This window comes from Ischnura elegans, chromosome 2 (genome assembly GCF_921293095.1).
Source record: "Ischnura elegans chromosome 2, ioIscEleg1.1, whole genome shotgun sequence".
In the NCBI taxonomy this organism is placed as follows: Eukaryota; Metazoa; Arthropoda; class Insecta; order Odonata; family Coenagrionidae; genus Ischnura; species Ischnura elegans.
In genome coordinates, this window is record NC_060247.1 from 131,997,417 (window position 1) to 132,010,744 (window position 13,328).

A 13,328-nucleotide genomic window follows, 5' to 3' on the forward strand; every position below is an offset into this window, starting at 1 on the left:
TCAAATAAAATGTACCATGTGCTTAACTTACATCCGAATCAATACTACACCCCCACAAGAAACTTGAAATCCACATTCAAACCAACTTTTTGATCCCAGTACATCGTTGATTTTTTCCTATTTTGAAGTATCGCCTGAATTTTTTTGGTTTGCTTGGTGACTTTTGTGGCATCCGTTTTTTTCTTTGTTTCTGGTTGTCATATTGAATCCGTCTAATATATAGGCACAGTCAATAAAAAATGTATTAAATATAATAGTTTATTAGATTAAAAATTATCTGCAAAGAACAAGGTACGTCAATACTTGAGCCATTGAAATATGATTTGATCTGTCTTTCTGAAAACTTATGAAATATGGACAACAAAAATATTGCTCACTCTGTTTTCATGCCCCCAATATGGGCACTTGCTGTTAAATTTAGCCACTTTTGGTAAGCTTTTAATTTTCTTTCAGCTCTTCATTTAGGAGTATGAACAAATCATTTTTGGTATACCTGTGTCGTCCTTCCTTTATACGAACACTTCATTGCTTCAATCGTGTCGTTCAAATCCCGTTTTTGTGATAGATTTTCAGAGCTTTCCCGATCCCTGATCGAAATTTGTATGGAGGACATTTTCAAGCGCAACACTCGGTCCGTCGGATGGGACGTTAAGCCGTGGTCCCCTTGGCGCCTCTCGTTAAGAGCAGGCTAATGCAGAGGGCACCACGCCGGCGATTGGAAATGCCAAGGAGACAGCAAAGAGGAGGCCTGATTCCACCCCAAAGAACGCTGATTTCCTCTGCCTCCTCTGTCGCATTTCATTCGGTTTTCAATAATGTCCGCGGCGCACAGTGGTCCCAAATCGAAAAAAGCTGGCCAAAATTAATAACGTCGTAATTTTAGCTAAAACAGCTACAAAAGTGGATGCCTTTCACTGATTTTGATCGTCTGAATCTGATTTTGGCATTATTTTTACGATGTTTGTTCATTTTATCATTATTTGAGCTGTTATATTTTAAACAATTTTTAGAAAATATCGATATAGATGTCATTGCGATTGGCGATAACTTGGTGTTCATGGAGAGCTTAAAATAGTTTAATTTTAAGGTAAAAGATGAATAAATTGTTGTAAAACCCAATATAGAATTTACGACGTGAAATTGGTGAGATTCGAACTCGCGACGATCAGCATAGTTGGTGAGATACCAAAATCGGAAAAAAACTCACACTCACTCATTTTTGGCTTCCATGTATTTGATAAGTCACATAAGATGAAATGAATTGACTGATATTAAGAACATTGAGGAAAATAATGTTCGAATGGCAATAAAATCGCTTTCATGTATCACAAAGAACAAATTTTAAAATAATCGTTGTCCGATGTCACCCCATCGGACTCATTGTCGCTCAGCGAATCACTTAAAATTAGCAAATTTTCACCTCATCTGATAGGCTGACCTCGTTTTTTTGCAACTCATGATGTAATTAAAATGTATGATTCAGATATTTAAAGGAGTCTTCCAAATATATCTTCATAATTTAACATTCTAGGGTATTTTCTTGTACAATGCTCTCGGAATTTCCTCATGTCTATGTTCCTGGCCTCCAACGCTTCCTCCGTTAAAACTTCAATTATAAGAAAGGATTCTTTGGAAATTGCTGTTCCATATATCAGCACTTTATGTACCATGAGCAGAATATAATACCAACCATAATCGATGCACAGCTCAGCTATTTCAATGCAATACTGGCTGAAGGCTTCATTATTTATCTCATTGCCGCTGGACAGAGATTTTAATATCACTGAAAGTCTATGAATAAGTCTTTCATCGATACCCGTCATGAAAATTACAAATCACATTAATAATTACATTTCATACACATAAAGCATTTATTCGTAGATTTTTCAAAATTATGGAAACCCGTCCAATATTTCTTATTTATTGATTATAATTTTATATTTACACGTAATTTCATCTTGTCTGAAATAAAACCCTGAATTAAAACTTCAATTTAAAAAATATGATGATTGATTATTTTTTTTAATGAGTGAATATTTTTATAGACTGCATATACTCGCCGACTGTGCATATACGGTAATCAATTGCACTCACTAGATGCGAGAGGGAGATATTGATATGCTTCTGGAGGGAATTTCATTTCCTTCTGCAACCTGCTTTTGAACATCTCTTTGAAAAGCTCATCAGTCCTTGAGCTTTGATTCCACTTTCTCAGGTATTTCGAGAAAATATTCTTCACACAAAACGCGTCAGCATATTTTTTGCGTGCTTGATTTCATTCAGTCATAATTTTGTTTTCAAATATTCCACGACATATTCCTTCTTCTTCGCTTATGAATATTCTTTTCTCTCTGTATTTTTATTCCACACCGCAAGGTACGAAAATATTTGCGGCACCCATAATTCAAATTTAACAGGAGTATTTACGGCTGAAACGATGAATGTGATTTCTAAAAGTTGTCTATTTTTAACCAATAATGAACAGGAAATTATGAGTTGACATTGAATAAAACATATACAAGCTTATATAGACTTGCCTCTTAGTTTCCAGCGTATCCTGAAATCTGAATGCCAAACATTGGCAAACCAAGTGCTTTAATTATCTGGACAGTAGAAGTTTCTCGAGTTAGCCGTGTTAACACAGTTCGGAGCACAGCCCTTTTTACTAATAAAATCATTAAGTAAAACTGAGTGGGAAATATTCACCACATCCATGCAATGGCTATGGTGAGGGAGGCCGTCATCCTCATTCCATTATTATTAGAAAAATGCACTTGCAAGATTCACGCTCCATTGGTGGGTTTAGACGAATTTTTCCCTCCGAATTCAATCCTAACTACGTCTATTGGCTGTTGAAACGATTCTGTGAACCATTCTTGGCATTAGGGAGCATTTATTTCTCTTAGCGCCAATACCTTATTTCGGAATAACGTGCTGACAACGCTGTACAGCACGCTCTCTTCAATATAAAAATATGAGGAAAGTTTTGCAGAGAAAAGCATCTTGTGGTTAATTTAAGGTTCTTGCATAAGGACATAAGTAGTCGCTTTTGATCACTCATAATGTTTCTCATTAAGAGCATGAAAACCGGCCCTTATTGGTTTCATGAATATTTGAAGGTGAGTGCACAAACGAGAAGTGTGCATACGATTGACGTGGAGCACTTGATGAATGTAATCGTACAGGATGTAGAATTATGCTATGTATACACCATGCAAGTTTGACCACCGGTACAGGAATATTTGAGCGATAATGCCACTGTCTCCCGCCGGCCAGCCGCCCTCAGCGGAGCGGTGCACCGCTCAACTTAAAACCCTCTAGATGTCGGATAGGCAAGTATAGGCAAGATTTTTTTTCTCCATCTTTTTGCACATACTCTTCCTTAGGATTGAGCATAGGAATCTTCGAGGGGCACAGAGAGGCACACAACTATAACGACACATTTGACTAAAAATAGGCCCAAAAATAGCTAACATTATAAATAATTATATATTGCTATAATAAATTCTGAAACGAACAAAAATACTATAATATTGTGAAAAAATATGCAAATTTACCATGTTAAAATTGACAGATGAAGCCCATGAAATTAAAATAGTCATTTATTAAGTTGAATTGCCCTAAAATCGACTATTTCTACGCCTCGGGCGTTTTAGGCTGAACATGCCCATGTTTGACGGGTTACACAGGTCAACATAATAATCACATAGACCTATCAGGCACGAAATATTATAGGCCATATCTTGTAGAATCCGAATACATAATTCAAAACTTCCTCGTAAAAAATCGAAAAAATGACTTTTGGCCAGCTTTTTTCGATTTGGGACCACTGTGCGGCGCGGTTATGAGTGCAAGGCAATCCACTTTTTTAACATATATTTTGCAGTATTCTATTTTCGATTGCGAGGAATTGCATTGAAAATTTTCGAATTTCAGTGATAATCAAGTATATAAATTTCCGTTATTATCCCCAATAATTCCATATTTCTCCAAATAACTCGGATCAGTTTGTCCATCAGCGCCGTGACTATTATAAACCCATTTAAATGCGCTGTGGGTGACAACATATTTATTCCTCTTTTGTAATATTCGTGAAAATTGCCATCCAAAAGAACCAGAATGTCTGACGGACGCAGCGCCACTGATCTTCCTTTTATGTTTCCCAGGTCCTCCATCCGACTGCGTGGCCACCAAAGCGGACCTGCTACGGATTCAGAGTCTACCAGCCGAAAGGACATCGGTGGCCAAAGTCTTGAAGAGCGCGGCTCGCGACGGTCTGGGGGACAGCGCTAAGTCGGTCTCGTGCTCGTGGAATCAGCAGGTGATCGGAAGGCTGACGGATGAGGAAAAAACATTCAAACAAAGTCTAATTTCAAATACTCTTTTCTGACGTCCATACTTTCTAAGCTCTTCTCGATATTTAACCTTTAAATTTAGAGAAACTTCCTTTCACATGTTTGAAGTAATATTTCATTTTTCCTTCTTCAACGTAAATCAAATTTTAGAATCTCAAGCAAGGTGTCTCAACCATTCACATTATCATCGAAGTTAAGTTTCTTTCGCATATTTCGAAGACTTTTGCAGCGTTGACCAGATAATCTCTGCATTCTCTTTGGGTTTTCACCACCTACGTTTTCTTTTGGCGACAACAGTTTCGCTGGCATTGTAGTCAGCGTCTTCAGGTCCAAAGTTCACCTTCGATCCGACGCGGTGAAAATCCAAAGAGAATGTAGACATCATTTCTTTGGGGGGTTTCTGAAATGAAATTTCTTCCTCACCTGGGCAAAATCAATGAAATACTTGAAATTCCAACTATCAATAAGGCGCTCTTTAGGCACCATGCATTTATCTCCTTCTATCCTCCTTCAGAAGCATTTTGTCCATCTGCACTTCTCAAATCACTAAACCTTTTCTTTGAGAGCATCTATCGCCAAATAAATTATGAATTACTTCATGAAAATGTTCGTGTGACTACAAAACAATTGTCGTGGCGATGAAAATATCTTAAGAGAACTAGTGGGACCTTTTATCCACCAATTAAAGTAAATGCATATTGTAAATTACCTCAGTGACCTGAGTCTTATAGGCTTGGCTATTTTAAAAGGACGAGTTTTTCAAGGGTAAAAATTTCATAATGTAGCATACTAATTCCAATTAATTAAAGTACATCACCTCACAAAACAGCATCACCATGACATGGGCTACGACAGCAATGGCGAGGAGACTCGGAGACAGCGTCGCATGGCAACTCAGCGGGCACTTCGCATCCACCAATAACCGTCCCTGATGAGTACACGGCGGTTTATTTGTGGTTTTCGCTGACGTCTCGGACGAATGTCATATCACAAGCCATCACGGAAGAGGAGTATTAATGATATCGATTCATTGAAAAGGCTTGAGAGGAATATATCATAAGATGAGGACCTTGCTGTGTGTATTATAATTTTCTAAATGAGAGACGGTGTTCCATGCTCAATTTTGGGGCATATCCATTTCCTTAACACAGAATAAATATATTGTTTGCCGTTACACATTATTAAGTAATAATTCATGTTTATGTTATAATTTGCAACAAAAATATTTTGAAACCAGCCACCAGATGCACTTCCTTGATTCAAGCAGATTAAATGTAATAATGTAATGAATTCAATGCAATAAAAAAGAAAGCTAAAACATCAGCCCCCATGAGCAGCAAGAGTAGAGAGGGAAAGGTAAGATTACATTATCACGGTAGTATCCATGGTAATTGTTTTATTACTTGTAACACCGTCCGACGAAAGCAGTGCTGTGCTCCAAGTGCCTTCATCTAAGTACTCTAGCAGGCACCGGGAAATATTGGAAAAATCTCCGCCTTCATCGGTATTTGAATTCGGACCCTTTGGATGAGAAGCCAACACCTTAACGTGCGTTAACCTATGAATAGAAATAAATTATATGCATTCTCTGTGGTACTGTTTAAATTTATTACTCAATGGATCTCGTATAATTGTTTAAGTACTCAGCTATTAATCTAGGTTTCTAATTACGAAATTGGATCAAATTCGAGGCTATGCCTATTGTTTGAAAAAATTATTTATGAAAAATGGTTTTAGTCGAAATATGTAATAATGAATGCCAACAACCGTGCCATTTTTCATCTTCCTTTCTAAAAAAAAACCTTTTTGAGGTTTTGTCCAGCTTTTTTCGATTTAACCCTTTAGCTGCGGGAGCGTCAAAATTTTTCTGCCACTGTGTGCGGGACATGAACAGGGAAGATATTTTTCCGTCGACCCCGGGCGTGTGTCTAGCAGGTAGTGGACCCTCATAATCCGGGACTACCCACCCTACCCCGTGACGACAGACCATGAATACAATTGAGCCCTTTCTAAGAATCATAATTGGAATTAAAATATTTGAACGTTACTTTTTCTAAATTGAATGTAAATGAATTTTTTTCCTCAAATTTGGCCAGCATGATATTTTTATGAGCGATTTGATATCAAACAGTAAAAAAATCCATTGATATTTAACCATATTCCTCAACATTTCAACCATACTTCAGCCGATTTGAACTTTGGGGAGCATTTGGAACGTATGTTTGGATGCGATAGGTAAAGATAATGGATAATAAAGGATATAATAGGCATTCTCATGAAGGTGGTCCGATATTACACCAGATGAGGAGCTGTCGAACTGGAAAATCTGACGAGTAAAATCATCAGTTCTGGACCAAGAAGATGATGCGGATTCAATGTCTTCAGCCAAATTGAATGGACCACCATCGCCGGAATCATTTGCATCATCCTCATCCGTCTCAGTATCCCTGGTAGACACAGACACATCGGAAAAATTTCCGTCCTCACTCTTACAATCAGAGTCGAATAAAATATTGAGAACTTCATCCACGAGAGAAACCTTTCTCCTTTTTGACCGAGATGGCAAATTTTCACTATCCATAGTGAAAATAAATGAAGAGATTCACAAAATGTAGTCACTCGAGTAGGTACTTGATTAGGAGCAAACGTACACCACCGAAACTCTGGAAAAACTGAGCAAAGATCAATAGAGCATGTGGAAAAGACGGGAAATTCGAAGGGAAACCCATTCGGTGGGAAATCCAGAACGAGATTATAATACTCAAAGGTAAGAAATGTCCTTGGTAATTACGCAGGTGCGACAGACCCACCACCGAAAGTATAAGAAAGAATAACCAATGCTTTAAAATAAGTTTCCCCGGCTAATGGACAATGACAAGATTAAAAAATTCCTAGGAAATGCAAGGATTCATTGGAATTGTTTTATTCGTGAATGTGCCGCGGAGAGCAGAGAGACCTCTCTCTCCAAGAAGGGATAATCTGGGTAGCGCTCCCCGTGGTGAGGGTGCCCAGTCCTCGAAAGACGCCTTTGTGCTCTCTGCCACTAGGTTGGGTCGAGTTCAAGCAACCGCGGAAAGGATGGCAATAAAATCCTAAGGGAAGTCTGCCAGTGGTAAGAAAATCTGGTCAAACGTAGAAAAACGTTTTTCCCGCACTCACCATGCAGAACGTTTAAAAACGTTCCCGCAGCCTAAGGGTTAAGCCTACTATGCCTCCCCGCTTTCAGAGGATATAATCAAGTGAATCTTGGGTAAGAAAAATCTAGAGGTGATGGGTTGCTAAACACATCAGTACTTTTTGTGCGTTGTTCAAAGGCATAGATTTTGTAATACAGAAAATGTTTGAAGAATTGGCCATTGGCCATTTTCGACGTTCGATGTATGCACGAATAAGAAACATGGTGACCCATTTAGTGAGTATTTGGAACTGTATTACCCCATAAGGTTAAACCGCCTCAATGTGTTAAGTTTGCAATGAACAGCGAGGGACGAAAAAAAAGAAAGTAGGTCAGCATAAAATTACCGGTGAAAAGAGCATTTAAAAAAGATGAAATCACCACCTGGTAATACAGGCAGACAAGTAAGAAAAAGGTTCTTTTACTCAATAGACGACACTTAGGGGAAAACGTATTTGAGCAATGATGGCATGATGAAAACAATAGTTGAAGAAAAGGAAAGGAAAGCATGGTACGGCCCATAATAGAGTGAATACATACATTATTCTCCGAAAAATAAAATTATATATAAAAATTAATAATAAAATATAGCCGTCGAATAGTAAAAGAGAATATGGTGCTTCTTTGAAAGTGTCGTTCAAAAAGCTTATTCTTAAGGATTTTTAGATTTCGGTGCTGTGTCAAGGAACAAATTCACTTAATAGATGATAAAACCAGAGTAATTTTTTACTTTTATAAGCTCTGAAATTCTCACATTTCATAGTATTTTCCTTACGAAATTGTGATATTTTTGAATTAACATTTATTCACAATAGCACCAAAATCTAATTTCAGGTATATGGTATCATAAATTTTTTCGGGGAAAAAATCCCTAATACCTCTGAAAGGAGGGCCACATCATGAGCCCCAGTGCCCAATCGTCCCGGGCCGCCCCTGTTCCTCGCTCACTCAAGTTTCCATTTCAGCGATTAAACAAAAATTATTTAAATAAAGCGAATCATTAAGTGAATTATGTGACAATTAGGACATGGAAAAAACGTAGAAATATGTAATAAATTTAGCGTGAAATAAATAAAAAGGAATAAAAATATCCACACGAATAAAAATTCTCTTTAAAAATACCTTCTTAAAATAATATAACGATATGTATTACTTCTTAAAGTTACTATTTACGGTCATTCACGATAACTTTCCCCCATCAATCCTCCCCATAGTTACGCCACTGACCAGGACCATACTTAAAGGCAAAATAAAACTGAAAAAAAACACTTCTTATCCTGATGCTCAGCTTAATATATTTAGAGAAGTGATCTCTTATAAATTTCCATAGGTGTTGCTGTATTTTCAGGTTAGGGATGTTGAGATCATAAGCATAGAAATCACCAGGGCGGCACACTGGGTGGTAGAAGGGGCAGATGGGGCAGACCAAGGCAGAGTGCCCCGGGCCAGGGGCCTTAGATTAGAGAAATTTCAAACGCTATTTCTCTTCGGATGAGGGGGCCTCACAGCCAAACTCTACCCCCGGCCACAAGAAGTCTGGGAGCGGCCCTAGAAAACACAAATGCATATAAATTTTTGAGTTAATTTTGCAGTGCTAATGTTAATAAGGATGAAACTACGCGATTTGGTGGGGCAAACATCGAATTGGTGGCAAGTAGCGAGAGTGGTAGGCAGGCTGTTCAATAAATGCGCAAAGCATGCATAGGAATTGACCACGATCTGAAAACCTGAGTTCAAGAACAAGACGATGACCAATTTTTGCAAAAATTAGATTTCCAAAAACACATAAAGCTCCTCCCCCTTGACTAGATGACATATTTTTTGCAACTGTAAGCTCCAAATAACTTCAGCAGAAATTTTCGAAACCTACCTTCTGACGATTCTACCCTCCGAGTGACCATCATTATTTTCTATTTTTCTCAAAAATTAACCTTTAATTAGTATCCGGTCCTTGAACTGTCTTTAATTACCTACATATTTAATGCTCTTAATTCAAATATAATGACTATAGAACTTATAGCACAGCGGAACTTCCCCAGGTCGCACCTCCAGTTTATGCTTCCAAATTTTTTTCCAGTTTTCACTGTGTTCAAAAAGTGAATGGGATAAATTTCAGATAGTGGGTAGTGCCTATATTGAGCAGTGTCCCAAGCCTACAATGATGTCGGTGGGTCACTGGGGGAAATCCAATATCTATGCGGAAGCAGCTCTACTTGTTCCAATATGAAATAATCAGGTTGGGGAAGGACGTATGGACTAATGGCATTCAATATCGTAGTAGGTATTACAACTTTTTGTTTTGCGAGGTAATGGCAATTTCCACCTCGCTATATTTAAAAATATAATATGCGAACCACCATAATAATCAAACCACCTTTTTATGATTAATTGCCCCCGCTAGCAATAATAATTTGTATAATTTTTTCAAAGTTAAATTGAACCAGCTTCTGATTTCTCACATGAGAATAAATTTAAAAAATCGATAAAAACGAGGGATTTCAATTTGAAATCGAAATAATTTTTGATTCAAAGGATTAATTATTGTTTTATACCATGTCTCTTTTAAACTTTATTACTCTTATGATTACCCTAAATTCTCAATCACTTCGGAGGCAACAATTGATTTCAAGTACCCTTCATTCGTTAGCATGGATGAGATGTTCAAGGCTCTGGCGCTGAGCAACAATGGGAGTTCCATGGAGACCACTTCTCGGGTTCCTCATTTGGCCTTAATAGCTGCTTAGTTGTGGACTTGTTGTCTTTAAGCCATTTCTAAGAGTGAAAATGGGCTGCGTTCTTTGCTGCTGCCGACGCCAGGAGGAGGAGGAGACGGAGAAGGAGGTGACGGTCCTGGCTGAAGCAGTGATGGAGGGAGTTGTGGAGGGAGATGATCCCTCCGAGATTTCGCTGCATGCGTCCAGCGATATCTCGGAGAGAGGCTATCTGGGGGACAAAGGAGACGAAGGAGAGGAGGAGCTTCTACCTGTCCCCCACGATGGCAGCGGTAAGGGCTCGGGGTTCTATCACCACTTTCAGCCGCTGGTTGAGAGGGGCCATGGGTCTTTCGAGTGCAGCCTGATGGCTAAAGGTGACTTATCAATGGATGACATCTTCCACCAGTGGTTCATCCATGACTTTCTTTAATACTAGTATTAAAGGAGGCCATGGATACCTCAGTCAGCAAGCTGTGGAGTGATTGAGAATGAACTGGGCCAGAGGAGGGTCACGGCCCTACTCTGACCTCGGGGATGCGTGGTATAGGCCTGACCGGAACCGAAGGGGACCGGAAGGGGAATCCCCACGTTAAACAGGATAACGAGCCGAAAGCGCGGCCTCCTGGGCTAGGCATGGAATGCGCTGAAGAAACGGTGGAAAGCAACAATTGTTCAACCCAAATGAAATTGAAATCAATCCATGTAAATTAATTACTCAAATAAATTATATTTTCGTCCTTGACTCTCCTTTATTAATCCTTCGTCCTTCAATCCCGACGAGAGTAATTGGATGTCCATGAGTTTTAAATATTTTTTATATTTCTCCTAGGCTTCTGGAAGAGGATCTATCCCCTCACTCCCCCCTCCCCCCATAGTTACGCCGCTGTCATGAGACATCGATGCCTGATGGAGTCGAGGTACAACTGGATGGCAGGAATGGAAAAGGAAGACCACGAATAGACTATGTGGAACACTTTAAGATGGACTTGAAATTAAAGATATACGTACAGTGGCGGCTCGTGAGTCAAATGCTGGGGGAGCGCACTCCACCGAGGGGTCATACATTTTTAATATTTTGTGTAATTTAGTGAGTTTTTTAAGGCAATATAGGTATTAAATTTTGTGATGTCACATGTTCCGTTTTTTTCAACTAAAATACCTAGTTTTCCTGATAAAGCTTGATTAATAAATACTGAATGCAGTAGACTCTCGGTCATACGGATCAGCTTAGTCCGGACTCTCGATTGTACTGATAAATGATCTTGAAGAATAAAAATATATTTGCTGCGATATTTTACCAATACAAACGAAAATACGTAACTTTGCGTTTCAGCGCCTACATTTTTCGCGCGGATAAGCCCGCAATAGACTTCTTTTTCGTTTTCGCACTCATAATGCGTTATTTGTCAAATCTGTACAATATTTGCAATGATTTAGGTAGCAATGACACTTGTAAAACCTGAGGAGAGGGGGGGGGAGTGTCAATGACCTCCTCTAGGCAAGAAACACTTCTAGAATGCGCGCGCTTTGTTATTGCAGATGTAACCTTCGATTGCTGTTTTGTCGTTGTTTCTTGAATGCAGTATGATTTAAAATCAATAATTAAACATTTCTTACACATTTTTAACAAAATCTTAAATACTCTTCTTACCTGCCTTTAGTTATATTGCTTGTAGCAGAAGTCCATCCTTCTTTCCCTTTGTCCAGCAAAGTGATTAATTACACGTTCGTTGAAATCAGCGCCGGGCAAGATTTTTTTTCGAGCCGGCCGGCGCAGCGATGCCAACACACTCGTCGCTCTGCGCATGTCCGGACGGCGTCCCAAGACTCCCATAAGGCACAGGCTTAGACGCGTCATAGCACCAGCAGCCCCCACCACTACCACTCTCCATATATCTGCATTGTGATGAATTGGGACGTTCTGGCCAGCGCCCCACGGCTAAAAATACGATCCTATCGCGCTATTTTTTTCCCTGTTTTTCGTATACTCTCGATGCCATCGATTGAAAATAAAACTTAGATTAATTAGATGTACAATGATAAATTAATGGATATTTATTTTTTTTTCCTTTTTTAAAATATTTGAGAGGGGCGGCGTCCGAGATTCCTCATGGGCAAGACGCCAATGAGCTTCACCCATAATGAAAAATGAATTTGCAAAATTTTTCTTCGTGAATTGAAAATTTTTCGATTGTGAAATGTGTTAAAATTAGTTTAAAACCCTCTACTTACAACTTGTTAGCATGGTGTTAGTACCCTTTTTTTCAAAAATTTTCCCCCCTGGTTTTGGACCCGCCAAAACGAACTTCCTGGCCACGCCACTGCAACCAGATTTACCTTTAACGAGGAAATATACGTGAAAAGCAGTGGCGCAGTGAGGGGGGGATGATTTCATTGAACAGCTTACGTCCATATTTCAATAGCACAACGACACATTACCATCTCTCAATATTTTAATACCACCTGTGTGTTGCAAAGAACAGAATAACCCCCGCAACTTTGACCTCTCTATAAAAAATACTTGGAATGGGTCTTCGTAAACGCTGAATCAGACATGTGGCGGATGAAATGGCAGAAAGAGTCTGAAATAGAGCGCCCAGCCCCTACATGGGTTATTGAAGTTCTTGGAGGATGCAATGAGGGGTTATTCCCGATTATTCACGATGTTCTAAAGATCTTTGCAACACTGACTGTTTCCACATGTACACCTGAGAGGACTTTCTCTTCTCTAAAACGCCGCAAAACTTATTCAAGAAACTCTTCAGGCCAAGAAAGACCAAACGGTTTGGCTTTGATGTCAATCCACCGCAGAATTGACATAGACACCGAGGGGTTAATCAATTTGTTCGCTGCAAAGAAAGCAAGAAGGCTAAATTTAATTTTATAATAATCTGTTTATATTTTCCTTTAATGGTTTATAATAAGTGTGTGTATATAACGGCATACGCTATTTTATTTATCTGACAATAATAATTTTACGTTTGTGTACCTTTCGATTAAACCCCCCCCCCGAAAATATTTTCTGTCTACGGCCTTGCTTGGTACTACCCCTTCCCTATCGGCGAAGCCATCCGAGAGTGTCCG